Below are 20,901 nucleotides of genomic sequence, written 5' to 3'. Positions count from 1 at the left end.
ATCTGAGTACAGCATTTCACCCATAGACCGATGGACAGAGCGAACGGACGATACAGACATTGGAAGATATGCTGAGAGCATGTGTTATGGATCTGGGTGGTAGCTGAGATAAACATTTACCGTTGGTCGAATTTTCGTATAACAACAGCTACCACACCAGTATTGGAGCCGCGCCATTTGAAGCTCTATACGGACGCAAGTGCAGATCACCGCTTTGTTGGTCTGATGCAGGTGATAGACAATTGGTTGGTCCTGATGTGGTCCAGGAAACCACAGATAAGATGGCACAGATCCGAGATCGCATCAAGGCGGCTCGCGATCGTCAAAAGTGTTACGCGGATAGAAGAAGGAAACCTCTGGAGTTTGAGGTAGGAGACATGGTATTGTTAAAAGTATCACCCTGGAAGGGTGTGGCACGCTTCGGGAAGCGTGGAAAGTTGAATCCGCGATATATTGGTCCATTCAAGATTCTGGAAAGAATTGGTTTAGTAGCATACAAGTTGGACTTACCTGCCGAGCTGAATGGTGTCCACGATACATTTCATGTATCAAATCTAAAAAAGAGTCCAACGCAAGAAACTGTTGTCATTCCCACAGACGAGATTCATATTGACGACCCATTTTGTTGAAGAACTAGTTGACGAAGAAACTGTGACAACCCTCACCAAAACAGGTATCCGTACGAATTAATTAATATTTAATTAATGCATAATTACTGTGCTTGCTTACAAATGTGGTTAAACTGCTTCTTGATTTCTGATACATACATATTCATGCATCATACTTTATTGCTGTCACTCCATTTATTACACACAAAACTATAGTGACAAACTTGATGCACAAAAGCACAGTTAGCACAATGAACGGATAACCCAGTAAACATGCTGACATAGCCAGCACTAGACAGACATTGTCTCTGAGGCCAGTATGAGCCGGGAATAGATTACTACACTAGTAGAGAGTGTAGGGAGGTGAGGATTGTAGAAATGCGTCACTTGGTGATAGTTACAGTGACCGGATGTGCCTAAAACATGCTATAAATACAAAATCCTGCACTTTATACAAAAATTCAGCATTTAACTTAACTAGTAAAGTGCAAAAACATGGAAAAATAATATTAGACACTTTCCAAAGTGTCGGGAATTTATTGTGTCACTAAAAACACTATAAAAAGCACTTTAAAGCTTTACTTGACACTTTAACGGATCAATATCCAACCGAACAACCGGACTTTACCCGAAACATAAAAATATTGTCAATGACATTGTTTACACTTTTCTGAGCTAATTAGGGTCCCCGAACACCCTAACATGTTACGCCCAAATTACACATTCCAAAATGTAATATTATCATACTATTATTTAACAAAATTCGGGCATGACCCGTTCGTAATAAGAACAATTCCCTGTAAGACTAACGCGTAATAACTTAAAATACGACGCAGCGGAAAACAAGAGCCCAAAAATTTCGTTCTTTAATAGACATATCAAACACATGAAAGTTCAAATGCGAAATGCCATATATTCATTAAAACGGATTTATAACGTTTTATAACATTAATACTTCAAAACCTATATGAGTTACACTATGTGACCATTCTACCCCGTACAATCCTTGCTCTCAACTCGAACTAAGTCCGCTTCACTTCAATAAAAGTAGAGAAAACCCAAGCGATACCTGTGGACACCACGTACAACCAAACCATTAGTTATCAACATACCATTCAACATTAAACTATATAATAAAATTTCGTAGAGCATTCTATAAAGTAGTCGTGGAATTGTCCAAGCGCTTTCTTAAATACTCTTATCCAAATCCAGCTCCATTTCTTCATGAAGCCAACGACCCCATACCTACATTACATTCCAACTCAACGCACATCATTAGTATCCATAAATACTCGAACCCTTTGATACGTTCATGCATATGTCTTAAGCATTGAACATTCATTCACACATACATTCACACCTACGTACTTATTATCATACATACATACATACATATATATATATATATACTTATATATATATGTGCGTACCTTCATTCATGCCAATGTTCCTTCCTTCGCACAATCAATTAATCACGAATATATACACAAGCTTCTTTTACATGTAGGTTTATGCCGGAATGTCACATTCAATACTTTACATAGTATAGACAATCTACGATTCAACCCACGTGGCCTTTGGATTCCTATACACATATACTTATAAAATTTCCTACACTAAAACGAAACAATCCGTTCATTCATTGACCGACAACCGAATCATATAAAACTTGTACCTAATGGTCCGGGAAATGTTCCCCTTACATAATGACTAAAATTCTTACCCAAGGTCTTAACCATAACGAATTTCATTTCATTACGCAACATATGCACATAAAATTCGACCCGTTTAAACCCACCAATTTACTTTCGGCTTAAATACAACCTTCTTCAATAATGAGGCATTATTGGCTTTGTACTTCTGATTATTACATGTTCTTTCATGATGTTTCGTAAACATAAGTATTAAAATCTATTAAACCTACTAAAAAGTGAATCGAAATTCACTTACCTCGAGTACTCCAATAAGTGTATTTGTCATCTTGCCTTATCTTGACCCGTTATCCTCCTATGCTTGACCTCTCCTTGACACGTTCCTATTATCTCATTCCATTACATCCATTCAATAGTTAGTATACATAATCATACGCATCACTAATCACACTTCTATTCACGTGTCAATCGCTTAACGAGTTCAACATGTATCATAATACTACAATGCTAATCAATCTAACAATTTATCATTCCATCATCACAACAGTCATACATGAGCTTCTAGCATGCATAATTATGTATTTACATCATGTTCGTTATTCTTTCAAAATTCCATACTTAGAATGATAACCTTTTCTAAGTTAGGCAACTTGCTTCATATGTTAAACATTTCATACCATTCTACTATTTTCTATCAACAACCCGTTTCGACCCGTTGGTGCAATTATATGCATAAACTAGTTGGTAAGTGTTTTAGACACTTAAAACAATCAAATAACTTACTAATAATTTATTAAAATCAGTAGTTCATGATTCATACAAGTGTGCATAACAATACAACTATTTTTACTAAATGTTTATACTAAAATTTGTGCAGCAACTTTCTGCGCAGCAGCTGTTCACGGCACATTTTAACCCATTTATCTTCTGATTCAGTTCTTCATGTTCAAATATGATATGATCTACACTCAGAGATCTTTCTAAGCATATAAAGATCGTAACAATCGGACATTCCTATGATTTTATATGATTTTTACAAAATCAGCACAGAAGTTGAAATGCTTCCAAACAGCTTGCTGTCAAAACGAATTTACTAACTTTTCATGCTGTTTTGACCCACTAAATCTCATAACCAGCCTCTTATGACCAAATATGAAATGTAATATGCGAAACAACCTTTTCAACGATATATCATATGCCTTAAACCGAGCTACGGTTGATTTTATACGAATTTTTCAAAACAGGTGCGCAACAATAATTACTTCCAATCAGCTTTGTAAATCTTTGGAATTATGAACTAAATCTCGACTTTAAATCATCAATTCATGTTCACAATTTATGCTAAGCATCATAAACTTGTTAAAGACCATATGATACAATAATTCTCACAAATTCTTACATAGAACATGAACCACATTGAAACTACACATGCGTGAATGTATGTGTGCATTAGCTAATGATTCAAGCATTTCATCAAACGCTTGGTGTGCATACAACATTATAAACACATTGTACAAGCTCTTAATACATGAATTCAACCAATTCACATAATCATCTTCAACCAACATACATTCATACTTCAACTTCACATAAATTTCACTAACATAAAATTATTAGATTCCACCATACAACTAGCACAAATGGGTTTCACTATAATTCTTCATTATTACATTCTATACTTTTTTCCCATCCATCATTATACATAATTCATCTAAAATCGTCACTTAGGCATTTCATCATACACTTGGTGGGCGTACCGTTAATTAAGCATAGTGTACAAGTATTTATAGCATAACTCTTCTTATTCACCTTCTAATCTAACAAGAATCAATCAAGTTCATAGCTTTCTTCCATCCTACACCATCTTAACTAATTTTTCTCTCTCTATTCAAGATCATAGCATACATGCAAAACATTGGGTTTATGATTTCTTCACAACAATTGGGTAATATACTTAAATCATTCAATCAATCAGAAATCAAGCAAAGATTTCGAACCATTATGAAACCCTAACCCTCTATTACATATAATTTCCACATAATTTCATGATTGGGTGTAAACCCACTTCCTACAATTCATTCAAAACAGAAAATTCGACTTACCGCTTGTTGTACAAGCTTAGATGATTGAGGTTTCGAGTTCATGCATTAGTTTGGGCTCCTAATCTCTTTCAATTCTTGAGAATTTCATGAAGTTAGGGTTTGTCTTCTCCCCCCTTTGCTCTGATCGATCCACGCCATCACACCAGGGTGTGTGTTTTTTTATTTTTTTTTCTTTTATTTATTAAACTTTCAACTTTTTAACAAGTTTAGTCCTCCTATTTACTTAGATATTTTATTTGTCATATAACCTTCCTTCTAATCAAGTTACTAACATATACATACTTAACTAGGTAAAATAATACATGACTAGACATCTTAAGTAACATAATCAATTTGCATAATTTTGGGGCGTTACAAGTCTACCCCCCTTAAAAGAGGTTTCGTCCCCGAAACCTTTCTCATTCAAACTAGACCATTCTACTCTTACCTCTTTCAAGTTGTTCATCCACTATACTTACTACAACCTAAACGCATTTGGGATCTTGGCAAATGTTTAATTCATGTATGTACGTAATCGTACACATCGTTCCTATGCCCTTATAATAAGTAAGTTACTTTCATAACTATACTTATGTTAGATTCTGCTCCAGAGCTCTTATTAGTGTCCTTCATTTCATATTGCTAGTTTCTAGCACATATCATCCCTTGCATTTCATTCATTGAATCTATTCCAATTGTATACAATTATTATTCATACAAACTTAAGTCTACGGCTTGTTTCTAATTTCCTATTTAAGCATATTACATTCATACATTTACTAATCGAAATAAATCGATTTATTTCATTCTACTCATACATCATATATGTACTTACATACTCATATATTTATACATCTACATACGTACACACATTTCCTATATTTTTCGCATACATGCATACGCTCATACATATCATCATGCATACATACGTACACATTTTCATATTCATTCGCATGATGCTTGTGCTCTTATATAAATACTTGCGTACCTACATAAACCGATATCTATACATACACATTTATACATACATAACTAGTACTTGTTCCCACACTATAAACTTACATACTTTCGCGCATACCTACTTGCATAAGTTCTACGTACATATACGGTTACATATAAACATACTTACACGCTTATCTACTTATGTACATCCCTATATGCTCATAAGAAACTTTACGAATCATCGGAATGCGTTACGGATCATTTGGAAATGCAAAATTAAGCAAAACGGAGAAGTGGGCTAGACAGCCCGTCGGCGACGGGGTGGGCACCCGTCGGCGACGGCCTCTTAAAATGCCCGTCGTCCAATTTAACCCGTAACCAGTCGGTTAGGCCGTCGGCCTCTTTCACACTTTTGGGAGCCCGTCGGCGACGGGGTGGGAACCCGTCGGCGACGGCCTCTAGAAAAGTCCCTTTACTGCAGATCCGTTTCGTCGTCCGAACGCACTAAAACGCGCGTGTCTTTTGAACCGTTTACCCGTTTAACCTCCCGTTTCTTCCTACACGCTTGTAAATTCACATTCTATCATATGAACTTAAAATCCCACATCCGCCTTAAGGAAAAATCTTAACTTACACACTATCGGCTTCAAACATATCATTCGTACCTTTTCTTTCTTACATGTGCTCTAGCAAAAACTTAAAGTTTTACCTACCTTCGGCAACAATATTTTAAAGTTAGTCATCTCAGTTGTCGAATCATAATCACTTCATTTTAGTTCCATCCACATATGAGCTTTCTTCTTTCTTACACATTCGACTACCCAAGTAATTGGGTTTGGCATAAACACTCTCAAAGAGAGTTAAGCATACACATTCGACTACCCAAATAATTGGGTTTCGGCATAAACACTCTCAAGGAGAGTTAAGCATACACATTCCACTACCCAAATAATTGGGTTTGGCATAAACACTCTCAACGAGAGTTAAGCATACACATTCCACTACCCAAATAATTGGGTTTGGCATAAACACTCTCAACGAGAGTTAAGCATACACATTTTCCACTACCCAAATAATTGGGTTTTTCACATTTAATCATAACTTCTTCTTTCAATCCGTATAACGGATTAAGCTTCTAGCATTCATTAGAGCATTCAAAATCACCCGTTCAAAACGGATGGTAGCTTATTCTTATTCGACTTGTTCGCTAGAACCGGTCGACTCGCATAACTTTTCATAACCTTCGTTAGCATAACCAAATCCGCAATGGATTTGCTATTTCGGATTCGCTACAACATAGCGCCCACCTGCTACCCAGTTCTACCGGACATACCTGCAATAATTGCCACGGTCTCACGAACGTCATATGCTTCTTGCGTACTGGCCAGGTGCGCAATTCACACACTAGTTTCGTGCCTTCGTGTAATCATCGCCTTATGCCCGAGAAATGGGTTTCAGTTTCGTGCACATTTCTAAAACTTCCCCAAGACCACATCATTGTCTTTCGTTTAATAATTTCCCTCCCAAGGAGACCCCTTCCTTTTTCTTTTGACATCGGTACTCATACATATTAGTAATGTGTACCTGGGGTTAATTTGCCTATTTGCACCTTTGCCCGCCTTAGCGTTCATCCCATTCTGTATTCACGGATCATCCTCTTCAAGATCTTAAGCTTACCTTGCACATAACACACTATTAGTTTCTTTCAAATACATAATCTAATACATACTTACACATTTTCGTTCCATTTCTACCTTTAGATCTTGATCGAGTCATGGATTGTACGGGTTCCTTATCACAAGAGCACACAGGTTTGAGTTCAAGTACTTATACTCTCGTACTTAATTCTCTCAAACCAGGGCTCTGATACCAACTTGTTACGCCCAAATTACACATTCCAAAATGTAATATTATCATACTATTATTTAACAAAATTCGGGCATGACCCGTTCGTAATAAGAACAATTCCCTGTAAGACTAACGCGTAATAACTTAAAATACGACGCAGCGGAAAACAAGAGCCCAAAAATTTCGTTCTTTAATAGACATATCAAACACATGAAAGTTCAAATGCGAAATGCCATATATTCATTAAAACGGATTTATAACGTTTTATAACATTAATACTTCAAAACCTATATGAGTTACACTATGTGACCATTCTACCCCGTACAATCCTTGCTCTCAACTCGAACTAAGTCCGCTTCACTTCAATAAAAGTAGAGAAAACCCAAGCGATACCTGTGGACACCACGTACAACCAAACCATTAGTTATCAACATACCATTCAACATTAAACTATATAATAAAATTTCGTAGAACATTCTATAAAGTAGTCGTGGAATTGTCCAAGCGCTTTCTTAAATACTCTTATCCAAATCCAGCTCCATTTCTTCATGAAGCCAACGACCCCATACCTACATTACATTCCAACTCAACGCACATCATTAGTATCCATAAATACTCGAACCCTTTGATACGTTCATGCATATGTCTTAAGCATTGAACATTCATTCACACATACATTCACACCTACGTACTTATTATCATACATACATACATACATATATATATATATACTTATATATATATGTGCGTACCTTCATTCATGCCAATGTTCCTTCCTTCGCACAATCAATTAATCACGAATATATACACAAGCTTCTTTTACATGTAGGTTTATGCCGGAATGTCACATTCAATACTTTACATAGTATAGACAATCTACGATTCAACCCACGTGGCCTTTGGATTCCTATACACATATACTTATAAAATTTCCTACACTAAAACGAAACAATCCGTTCATTCATTGACCGACAACCGAATCATATAAAACTTGTACCTAATGGTCCGGGAAATGTTCCCCTTACATAATGACTAAAATTCTTACCCAAGGTCTTAACCATAACGAATTTCATTTCATTACGCAACATATGCACATAAAATTCGACCCGTTTAAACCCACCAATTTACTTTCGGCTTAAATACAACCTTCTTCAATAATGAGGCATTATTGGCTTTGTACTTCTGATTATTACATGTTCTTTCATGATGTTTCGTAAACATAAGTATTAAAATCTATTAAACCTACTAAAAAGTGAATCGAAATTCACTTACCTCGAGTACTCCAATAAGTGTATTTGTCATCTTGCCTTATCTTGACCCGTTATCCTCCTATGCTTGACCTCTCCTTGACACGTTCCTATTATCTCATTCCATTACATCCATTCAATAGTTAGTATACATAATCATACGCATCACTAATCACACTTCTATTCACGTGTCAATCGCTTAACGAGTTCAACATGTATCATAATACTACAATGCTAATCAATCTAACAATTTATCATTCCATCATCACAACAGTCATACATGAGCTTCTAGCATGCATAATTATGTATTTACATCATGTTCGTTATTCTTTCAAAATTCCATACTTAGAATGATAACCTTTTCTAAGTTAGGCAACTTGCTTCATATGTTAAACATTTCATACCATTCTACTATTTTCTATCAACAACCCGTTTCGACCCGTTGGTGCAATTATATGCATAAACTAGTTGGTAAGTGTTTTAGACACTTAAAACAATCAAATAACTTACTAATAATTTATTAAAATCAGTAGTTCATGATTCATACAAGTGTGCATAACAATACAACTATTTTTACTAAATGTTTATACTAAAATTTGTGCAGCAACTTTCTGCGCAGCAGCTGTTCACGGCACATTTTAACCCATTTATCTTCTGATTCAGTTCTTCATGTTCAAATATGATATGATCTACACTCAGAGATCTTTCTAAGCATATAAAGATCGTAACAATCGGACATTCCTATGATTTTATATGATTTTTACAAAATCAGCACAGAAGTTGAAATGCTTCCAAACAGCTTGCTGTCAAAACGAATTTACTAACTTTTCATGCTGTTTTGACCCACTAAATCTCATAACCAGCCTCTTATGACCAAATATGAAATGTAATATGCGAAACAACCTTTTCAACGATATATCATATGCCTTAAACCGAGCTACGGTTGATTTTATACGAATTTTTCAAAACAGGTGCGCAACAATAATTACTTCCAATCAGCTTTGTAAATCTTTGGAATTATGAACTAAATCTCGACTTTAAATCATCAATTCATGTTCACAATTTATGCTAAGCATCATAAACTTGTTAAAGACCATATGATACAATAATTCTCACAAATTCTTACATAGAACATGAACCACATTGAAACTACACATGCGTGAATGTATGTGTGCATTAGCTAATGATTCAAGCATTTCATCAAACGCTTGGTGTGCATACAACATTATAAACACATTGTACAAGCTCTTAATACATGAATTCAACCAATTCACATAATCATCTTCAACCAACATACATTCATACTTCAACTTCACATAAATTTCACTAACATAAAATTATTAGATTCCACCATACAACTAGCACAAATGGGTTTCACTATAATTCTTCATTATTACATTCTATACTTTTTTCCCATCCATCATTATACATAATTCATCTAAAATCGTCACTTAGGCATTTCATCATACACTTGGTGGGCGTACCGTTAATTAAGCATAGTGTACAAGTATTTATAGCATAACTCTTCTTATTCACCTTCTAATCTAACAAGAATCAATCAAGTTCATAGCTTTCTTCCATCCTACACCATCTTAACTAATTTTTCTCTCTCTATTCAAGATCATAGCATACATGCAAAACATTGGGTTTATGATTTCTTCACAACAATTGGGTAATATACTTAAATCATTCAATCAATCAGAAATCAAGCAAAGATTTCGAACCATTATGAAACCCTAACCCTCTATTACATATAATTTCCACATAATTTCATGATTGGGTGTAAACCCACTTCCTACAATTCATTCAAAACAGAAAATTCGACTTACCGCTTGTTGTACAAGCTTAGATGATTGAGGTTTCGAGTTCATGCATTAGTTTGGGCTCCTAATCTCTTTCAATTCTTGAGAATTTCATGAAGTTAGGGTTTGTCTTCTCCCCCCTTTGCTCTGATCGATCCACGCCATCACACCAGGGTGTGTGTTTTTTTATTTTTTTTTTCTTTTATTTATTAAACTTTCAACTTTTTAACAAGTTTAGTCCTCCTATTTACTTAGATATTTTATTTGTCATATAACCTTCCTTCTAATCAAGTTACTAACATATACATACTTAACTAGGTAAAATAATACATGACTAGACATCTTAAGTAACATAATCAATTTGCATAATTTTGGGGCGTTACATAACACCCTTTATATTACATAACACACTAATAACCAATTTAAATTCCTAACTAAACAAACTAGACACTTAACTATTTGGTTGAAATCCAACCATAACCCCCCCCCCTTAATCCGAATCGGTTGTGGAGTGGGGACACTCCCCACAAATTTTTGATTATTATATTAAGACTTATCTAATATCTAACCTACACTTTGCACAATGGACCTTAGTGAAAAGGGATTATAAATAAGCATGTGAGATAAGAACCATCATTCACTTCAAACTTAACACCAAAATTGCTCTCTCTCTCTCTCACTCTTGCCTTGTGATCGGCCGAACCCAACAACACCCACCATCATCATCACTTGTTCACTTTCAAGCCATCCATACATACCCTAAGGTGCTAGAGATCATACGAGGAGACCCGGTGCTTTCGGAATCTCAAGAACCTCTCTACTTTGCTTTTATCCACCTTGTTTACGCTTTGATTCTTCCCTAGCCACGAGCTAGTAGTAAGTGCTTCTAGACACCCTCTTGTTCTTGTTTAAAGGGGTTAATAAGAAATTGAACGGTTAAAACTCAAGAACACAAAAGATCAAAACTAAAAGTCTTGAAAGAATGATGAACTAGTTGGTTAAAGAGTAACTAGTGGTGTAAATCTTGTGAATCTTGTCTAGATATGATTAATTTATGTTGTTAGTTGCTAGTAGTGAAACGGATCGTCATCTAACCATGCTAGATCATGTTCATGGAACATGAACTAGTAATATGTTAAGTATAAAAGTTGCAAGATAATGAACCCTTCCACACATAAACATGAACTTGTAAAAGTGATTTTTCTTGTAAAATAGAGTTCTAAACTAGTAGATCTAAAGATCTACAAGTGGTTTCTCGGAAGAACCAAGTGTAAGATGCAAGACTTGTTTAAAACCCGGACTTTTCATAAACTAAAAGCATTTTTAGTGAAAAAGCAAGTATGTAAACACTTGTGTAACAAAAGATTTAACAAAGAAACATTTTCGTAATTTTTTTGACTAGAAGTTGTAAAATTACATATTCTTTAAAAATAAAGTTTTCAAGAAACTAATTTTATTTTTAAAGATGATGAGATCTACTAAATATGTTGGGAAGTTGCTACATATTTTTACAAAACTTACAAGTTCATGAGTTTGCGACTTATGCTTATTTTGATAAGTTCGATACTTAAATTGTTGAATGTTGATGATTGGTAAATTAATTGATTGAATTTTTAAAAGAAAATGATATGCTAGTAAGCGTGACCACCTCCAGTTACAGAGGAAACTCTGGCGAAATTTTTCCAGAAAATAACACTTAGATATATTTTTGTGACAAGTGTTTATAAATATGTTTTTGACTTGTTTTTCCGAACAAACTTCGTCATGATTTTTATTATAAAATAACCAAGTATTCGGAGGTGGATTTTCGTAAATAACTCTTGTTAAATATATATATTTAGAATATATATTTCATAGTAAAACACTTGTGTGATTTTATGATTATTTTGTGAACTATATATATTATTTTTAGAATAAAAATAATATAACTTGAAAAATATCATGAAGTTACGACTTCCAAAATAATACCAACGCCCTTACAAATAAATATTTAAGTTACACCCGTATTGTTATTACCACACGAACTTTAAAATGTAACTTATGTATTTTCGGAAAAATACCCTTAGATGTGTATTTTGATAAAAGTATTATTTTGGGGAATTGTATGGAATAAAATATAATATTTTTGGGAAAAACATGTATGTTTTGGAGATAGAATATTTTAGACAAATGAATTAAAATATATTTTATTAAGTGAAACTTAAAAATATATTTTTGAAGTTATAAAAACGCACATGTATTAAAACCCCCATCCTTGGGAAGGAATATATTTGTAAATAATTAAGAAGTGTAAATACGAAATAGTTGTCTAACTATTTCCCAAAAACGTTAAACCTTAAGCCAAGGCACGGCCGTCCGTCTAATAGAAATTAGTACGTGTAGATCGTCACGCAGCAGATTGATTGGGATTTACTATTTCGAGGCGCACTTCTGTGAGTTCATGTCCCCCTTTTCTCTTAACTGTTTTCAGTTTTTATACTTCGGGGGTGAAATACATGTTACTATGATTACGAATACTTTTTACATGGTATGGTTAGCGTAAGGAGGGTTACTACTTAGATCATGTGAGTGGGTAGGCGGAAACTAGAGGCCATTAATCCTCATTGTAGGACCGAGGGTCATTAGCGGTAGATCTATCTGGGTGTAGCGAGCCCAACTCCAGGCCCAACAGAAAGGACCTCGGGGTGACTTTGAGCTCGACGCAAAAATCTGCTAGGTTTGAGTCTTCCTACTGCACTTCACACATATCATTGGCCTTGCAAACCAATGGTGATCTTATTTTTCCTTATTTGCTACATACCAGGGATTTTTATACTTACAAATGTATTACAAAGGTTTTACATACTCACTTTCACATGAACTCGCTCAACATTTTTGTTGATTTTTCAACTTACTTGTATTTCAGGGAATTAGGGATCTGGCGAGGTATGCTATGCCTTCATGCTGCGTAGGAGAAATGATGTCATCCACGTTTAGGGGTTGTGACTTTCGGCTGGACGAGTCACAAGTCTTAAACGGTGTTTATTCTATGTTTGTGGTTGTGTCTTATGAACAATGTTTTTATTTTGTTGTGTAGTATTCTCGTTGCATGTGTCAACTTTAAACAATGTTGTCGTATTTTACTTTTAAAACTTGAATTAATGGATGAACATCATGGTTTTATTTTCATATAGCTTTGTTGTGGTTAAGCTATGGTATTTAGAAGTCACACCAAATAAACCCACGCTTCCGCAAAGCCAGGGTGTGACAGAAACTGGTAACTCTTATATTTTTTTTTACTTATTTTTTGCTTTTATTTTTAACATACAACTTATATTTTTACTTTTTTTTTAATTTGTAGCAAACTTTCAAACGGGCCCCTTTTTGGGATAGGGTTCGTGCACTCTTTTTTAGCACGTGGGGTCAAGGCGAACATCGGGACAAAGATTCCATTTCTAGCAAATGGACCGACATCAACAAGTCTCACGCATTCCAAGAAGTTTACCAACGTAACTACAATACTCGCCCGAGCGGTGAAAGTGACGTCGGGGTTTTAACGAGGACTTTGGAGGAGTTCGAGAGGACGAAATGCCCTTTCACGTACTATAAGTGTTGGGATCTACTACGAAAAAGTCCAAAGTGGGCGCTAGTTAATCCAATGACGTCTAGTAGTAGACGTCGAGCTAAAAGGTCAAAAACATCATCCTCCGTTGACCCTTCAACTCCGACATCGGATGCCCGCAATGTCGATTTAAATGAGGTGGTGGACGTTGACGAGGAACTTCAAGAAGAGTTGACCCAACCGCCCGGTAGAAGAAAGGATAAGCGAACCGGGAAAAAAATGGTCGAGTCGTCTTCCGATCTCGAGTTAAAGGAAGATTTCGAGGAGATGAACCGTCGTCTTCAAGACATTCGCAACCTCGGCCACCAACTTTATGAGATTATGAAAGAACGAGTGGCCGAAACCAAAAAGTTTAACTAGATGCAAGAGGCGAGGCAAATGGAAAAAGGACATTGAGTTTTTGTCCAAACCTATCGACCACCTCCAAGGCGATGCGTTGATCCTTGCGCAAATGCGTCACCAAAAAATTCGAGAAAAATATGGACTCTAGATCATCTTCTTTTTTTTTAACTTTATTTTTTCGGTTTTTTTATTTTCTGTTTTTTTTTCGGTTTTTTTTATTTCAAGTAGTGTAATTTTTATTTTAAATTAATGAAGTTTTTTATGTTTTAAATTAAAAAAATAATAATTGGGAAATGATTGCATGGGCGTTATTGGAATAATGCCCCACTACACCACTTTATGCTATAATGCCCCATGCTGACTGGGATGACACGTGTCGAATAATGCCCCATGGTGGGGGCATTATTTTGATTTACCACTACACATGGTCTTAATAAAAGGTTAAATTGTTAATGTTGAATGTTTCAATATATTTTGAAAAAACAAAATAGACTTTTGAGGAAAATCGTGTAGAAGTTGAAAAGAAGCACATTGAGGGGTCATATGTGTAACGTCCTGCGTTTTCATACTTTCTATATTTAGAAACTCTTGCTTGAAATTCTATTTTTGGTAACCTTGTGTTCTTGAAATCGTTCTCTTGTTGTAGTCATTGTAAAATCCGAGACTTGGATCATAAATGAAACTCGTATTTCTTTAAATTTTTGTTACACACACTTCATACATATTCTTACGTTTGATTTCGTGAAACAATTGATTCATATTCGTAATTCTTGGAAACTATGTGCCAATCTTGCAAATACGTGAAACTTATGCTTAAAACATCGTTTGATCGTATACGATACTTAAATATGACATTCCTACGCTTAATTATACTTGGTTTATGTTCTCCATACTTATTGTACCCTTAAACGATGCTTATATGACGAAAAAGGCCCTTAAAACACTTAAAAACCCTAAAATACAAACTAGAGGGGCCTAAAGTGTCAAAAACCAAAAGTTGTCTGGAGGAGTGTTGCTGGCCACGAAGGACCCCCCAAAACCTTACGTTGGCCTCGAGGATGTCTGATCCGGAGCCAGCTCTTTATAGCCGCTGATTGGTCGCGATTTTGGTGAGTTTTGGTTGGTTTAACTTGTGTTTCTTACATTTAAACCCCAACAACAAGCTACCCAAACCTTCCCCTATAAATACCAAGCTAATCCAAGCTCTAAACACTTTACAAACACCTCAAAATCACTCTCAAACACCTCAATCAGCTGCAAATTCGGAGTCTTGGACAGATTCAACACAAGTTCTTCAAACATGCATAACTTCTTCATTTCTTGTCCGTTTTCGTCGATTCTTCTTGCTACTTGTTTGGATTGACCTAAGGAACAATTCCACAGGTCTTCTATGGAAAACCAATATCTGGAATGTCCCCAAATAGGCTCCAAAGTGGACTGAAGTTTCTGTTTTTACTTAAACTTTGTAAATCTTTGTGTAACTTGAGTTTATCTCATCTCAAACCTATGTCCTTATGCTTATAACCACTTCAATGGTTAATTAGGATTAAAAACAAGGTTGGGACATTCAAAATCAGAGGACTAATCCTCACAAACTTTCTGTTTTATTCAAGGGTTTAACCCACAAGTGATGTTCAAGTTCAAGACTTGATGTAGGTGTGATTTAGGATTAACTTGGGTTGTCCTACATAAAATCCACACATTGCTTGATGATTTCTTATAGATTAGTGTTTAGTATCCTTGTATTACTTGTAAGTTCATGACCCGTCTTAAATGTTTTTACATCAAATGTAGTAGTGAACACTTAGAGATGCCTAAACGGAAGAACTTGTTCTTCCTACCTCCTACATGACTACTATGACACAAAGAGGTGCTTAAATGGAGATTCTAATGTCCTACCTCATACTTGACCTTTAGGACTTTGTAATCGTTGTATTATATATGTATTCCATATATATATCTAAGTAACTAAGCTTGATGATAACTTAGTAGCTATTTATCAAGAACATGTTACATCATCTATGACCAAACACTTGTTAGGTCTCTAATGGACCTTTAATCCATGAAATCTTACAAACCCTTTTGAGTTTTAATAGTGTTAAGAACATGTGCTATGTGTACAAGATGATTACTTTTCATATACTTACTTTTCATGCACCTTAAACTCCACATCCTTAGACCAAATGTATCCACCTCTTAAAATCCCAACTCGAACATACTCAACACTCTAATCTCAACAACTCCGTCACATTGGATAATCGGAAAGCATATGCAATTTTGTGAGTACACTTGACCAATTTCCCTTTTAAATACACTTTGGGTGCAACATGTTTTACTTGTTAAACCGCACAATTCACAAACATGCTTTTATTCATTCGATCCGTATACATGCCTTGTTATGCTTAGGTTCATGCTAGAATACATACTACTTGTTAACTCGGCTTAAACAATTGTAGCGCTATAGGAGTAGCACACCACCCGACGGGGTTTTGTTAAGTCTTTATTCTTTAACGGGCTCGTTGCTTTTGTGACGAGGGATGCTAAATACTAGTGGACACTAGAGTTGACATATTGTTATACATGATAGTTTGACCTTGTATACCAAATGCTATGTTGGATTGAAAATACTTTTTTATACATATGCCACGTGTCTAAAACTAGTGTACTCGCCAATACCTTTGTATTGAACTATGCTTTTTAAAACATGTTGCAGGTTTAGCGATGATGTTGGTGATGCATGGAATCTAGTAGGATGCTTAGATACACACTTTAATTTATATTCTTATTGCATTGTATTTCATTATTCATGATGTTGTATTTACTTCAAATTCTTGTAATTGATTCTTAGAAGTGAAATGAAATTTACTATTTAAATACTTGTCACAATTATTAGTGTTATGATGTCCCGAGCAATCTATTTCATCTCACTCCGATGTTTTCGCTATCGGTTGGGGTGTGACAATATGTTAAAGGAACACTTGAAAGTTCAAGAAGAGTCACTTTTCTTTCAAATTTTGAACCAAGTCAAAACTGTTATGAATATTATATGTCATAGATATTATATCACATTTATCATGAATATCAAGATTTACCTCTAGTTCTATCAAGCAAGTAAATGAACCCTTTGTCAAACTTATATATAATGTACCATACTACTTGTCCATCAAATAGTTAAACTTGTCTACCAAATAGTTAATCTTTTCATTGTATAAATACTAACTCAAGATAGAAGAGAAAATACACCTCATGTATACACTTTTATAAGTTATACATTTCTCTATTTCTTACTCTTATAACATTTCTAAAGTTCTTAAAGTTTTAGTACTAATCTTGTGTTTAATTCTTATTATATTATAACAAAAACATCAATTTTTTTCTTTTTCTCGAGACTTTTTAGTTACAACTCTCGTTTTTAAAAGAGGGGGTGTGGTTTAGGGTAGTACACTAGCCCTCTCCAATTAAAATCCATCATGTCACATTAAGCTTCCACTATCCTAAAAACATGAAAATAGAGGGTGTGGTTTAGGGTAGTACCCTAGCCACATCATCGATCTTTTTTTATTAAAAAATTTAATTCAAATAACCAAATATTAAGCTTCATAAAATAAAATAAAAATTATATTAAATAAAAAAATATTACATTAAATAAGAAAAAAAAAGACAAAAAAGTTACGGAAACAAAAAAATAAACGTTCAAGATATAAAAAATAAAACACCTAAAAATCGTAAGGCCAAAATATTGTAGAGAGAAAATATTTGTGGTTCCATTGGTAAAGTATTGTAGAGATTAAAAATATTTGAGATTGTAGAAGTGAGGTTGTAAAATATGAGTTTTTTTTAGCGTGAAAGATTGTAAATATACTAGTGGGAAACCCGCGCGTTGTGGCGGAGTCGACAAGACGGGGTGGGAACATAAATTTTATATAAGTTGTATATATAGATAAAATATTTAACAAAGAGATAAAATACAACCATAATCAACCCATTCATAAATAAAATTGAAATTTCTACGTCTATGAGTACAATATAAAAAGGGCAAATAATACTACAGGAACATTGGGTGATCGGGTAAAAATTTGGGCGCTCAGCAACAACTAATTACTATATTTTTAAGACGAATGACATACCAGAATTTGGACATCAAGTTTTTCAAAGCCACCCCGGCCAACAATTTTGACTCTCAACTTGAGAGACCAGGCTCAATTGAGCTTTGACCTTTTATTCTACATCATCTTGGCTCTTTCTTTGGACACTGAACGGGTTGCTGCTACATGATCAAATACATATACCATGTGAATGATAGAAAAGAGTATATATTAAAGAACCAACTTATATGAAAATAAAAAACAAATACTGTCAAAGCAAAAAGATACATCAAATATGTATTAATATATGAAAAAGAATGTTGCTATCCATAATGAACTGAAGCATGACAATTGAAACTGCAACTGAAACTGCATGATGTACACACTTTTATTACAGGTATGTCATTTGAAATTTAAAAGCTAAATAATGAGCTCCCACAAAATCTAGTATTATTTTTTTCTTCTAAGATTGATTCCTAATAAATTTCATAAAAATAAATGAATATTTTTAAAGAATGCCCCGCAATATTGTACACTCCAAATAAGCTCAAGTCTTTCACTCACTGCTTGAGTTCAAAACATATTCTTGAAGACTGCCCCGAGTAGTTCCACTTTCCAACTTTACATGGCCATTGGTAATTGTTGTAGGTGCTTGATGAAAACATAACAAAAACTCTTCAAAAGGTTTTAATACAACACAAGAAAATAAATAATACACACTTGACCAGAAACTCTTCTACAAGTTCATAATGAACCGATGTAGACACAAGACACATACAATCGAATGTAAATCAGGAACTTATATGCACTTACCTCATCAAGTAGCTGATGAAGAAGTAGCCCACCAGAAGACCAACCCTATATGTTACAGCCCACAACAAGATCTGATCACAACCCAAATACTTCAGCCAGCTACATGTCCAGCGCCCAGCGCTCCGCAACAACTTTATTAGTTCCAAGACCAGCAGATAAATGATATTCACATGAAACAAAGGAAATAAAAATAAGTACTAAACCATCAATAAATAACCAATTGTAAGTTTGACAGCAAATTGGTTGATTATCTACAAATTATTTGGGCAGGAAGATGATAAAGTGATCAAGTTGTATTTTTCACAACCAAATACTACATATCAAATCAAATGAGAAATACAGTAACAGGTTGGGATGTTGCAATTATCTCCACTCTAATTCGATTAAGGGTGCAGACGAACGAAACCCTAAATCTGATTCTTGGTTGCTGCTTTGAGAGTAATTAATTAAGATCTTGGATACACACGACTAAATAGATTTTATTTCATTGTTTGAACATAATACACACCTCTTTTTCTTGGTGAACCAATGTAGACCAACCTCAATTCTTTAACAAAAGCAGCCCTACTCTTTAGTAAAATTAATCTTACCTAAGAATAATAAGAACTAACAAAACAAACAAAATTACTTTAACATCTAATCAACGAAACCTTACAATTTCAACAAATTATTTCAAATAAATCACAAACAAAAACAATAATAAATTCTGACAATCAACCAATAATCATTCAGATTAATCAAGTATTATTACAACAACCTGTCGACAAACTGCATCACACGAAGCTTAGCTTCAATTTCTTCAACAATTGACGGAGACGCCTTCGTTTCCGTGAGTCTCCGGCGAAGCCTCAACGGCTCAAACCAACCTAAAACAATGACTTCACATAAGGCAAGTTAGGGGCAAGTTTCTGCCAACACATATCCATTAAAAGCTCTTGATATGCTTTCGCTGCAACCTCCCATGCCATTAACCAGTTTCGCTTGTTTTGGATGACCAATTGTCTTGATCTCCTTATCCAATCGATCGGTGTACCGGTGGTGGTTGACGAAGACGCCACTTCAGCCATTGGAACCAGCCAATCACCAAATTTCAACACAAGAAAAACAACCTAATTTCAATTGCAAGCCCTAATTTTACGAGTTTCAACAAACCCAGTCGTAATAAATTGTTACAATGATAAAACTTACATGCCAGATTTTATCTTCAGGTATGAGAAATTGGGAATTTGGGGAGACACAGAGAAATGCTTGTGGATTTGGTGATTGTAACTATTGCTGCTTCTGATGATGTAAACGGTGATGAGTAAATATAAGGGGCGTCTTAACCTCTTCAGTTTCTTGTAAGGGTTAAATGGGATTCAATTTTCAATCCACATCTTCAATTATATTCAATGCTATAAATTGAATGAACATTCAATCAGGCCATCGGTTACACACTCTATGATCAAATAAACCGAATAAACCATTAAATCCTCTTTGAAGAAGGGCAAATTTGGGAGCAGGGTATGAAAATTGGGGAAATAAGCTTGACCTTTGATATGACGTCTTAAAATTTGTGTAGGAAATTACAAATTTGTACATGAGAAATGCTTATATATAGTATATAGATATATAGATAGATAAATAGGTTTATATTGGGTTAAAATATATATTTTCTTTTTTTAAATTCTGCAACTGTCATCTCTCCTCCCAACAGTCACATTCATTCGGCTTCCAAAACCGCTCCACCTACCTAGAAAGGGGTACCCGAGCTACACGGGGCGTTGTAGCTGAGTGGGTACCCCAACCACACTGTCTCCCCTAACCCTTTAACTAGAATCTGGAATTTTGACTATATATTTATTTTGATGTGACTCATTCCGTTACTATCTATATATTAG

At 34.8% G+C, this 20,901-nt stretch overlaps 2 long non-coding RNA genes across 7 annotated transcripts; both read right to left on the bottom strand.

Annotated features, from left to right (window-relative positions):
* Positions 1-1,497: 1,497 nt before the first annotated feature.
* On the bottom strand, positions 1,498-10,380 carry LOC110884305. Its single transcript, XR_002561041.2, has 3 exons — positions 10,208-10,380; positions 6,868-8,488; positions 1,498-2,643 (listed from the first exon to the last, which is right to left on the bottom strand). It is a non-coding gene; the product is annotated as an uncharacterized LOC110884305 (long non-coding RNA).
* Positions 10,381-18,084: 7,704 nt separating this feature from the next.
* LOC110884306 lies at positions 18,085-20,571 on the bottom strand. 6 transcript variants are annotated; one of them, XR_002561045.2, is made up of 3 exons: positions 19,022-20,571; positions 18,773-18,859; positions 18,085-18,390 (listed from the first exon to the last, which is right to left on the bottom strand). It is a non-coding gene; the product is annotated as an uncharacterized LOC110884306 (long non-coding RNA). The 6 variants fall into 6 exon arrangements; XR_004873181.1 differs by having other exon boundaries at positions 18,085-18,387; XR_004873182.1 differs by lacking the exon at positions 18,773-18,859.
* Between the last annotated feature and the right edge of the window lie 330 nt (positions 20,572-20,901).

This window comes from Helianthus annuus, chromosome 11 (assembly GCF_002127325.2).
Source record: "Helianthus annuus cultivar XRQ/B chromosome 11, HanXRQr2.0-SUNRISE, whole genome shotgun sequence".
Taxonomy (NCBI): domain Eukaryota; kingdom Viridiplantae; phylum Streptophyta; class Magnoliopsida; order Asterales; family Asteraceae; genus Helianthus; species Helianthus annuus.
Note: the sequence above shows the minus strand (reverse complement) of the source record. Positions and strands in the feature narration are given on the sequence as shown.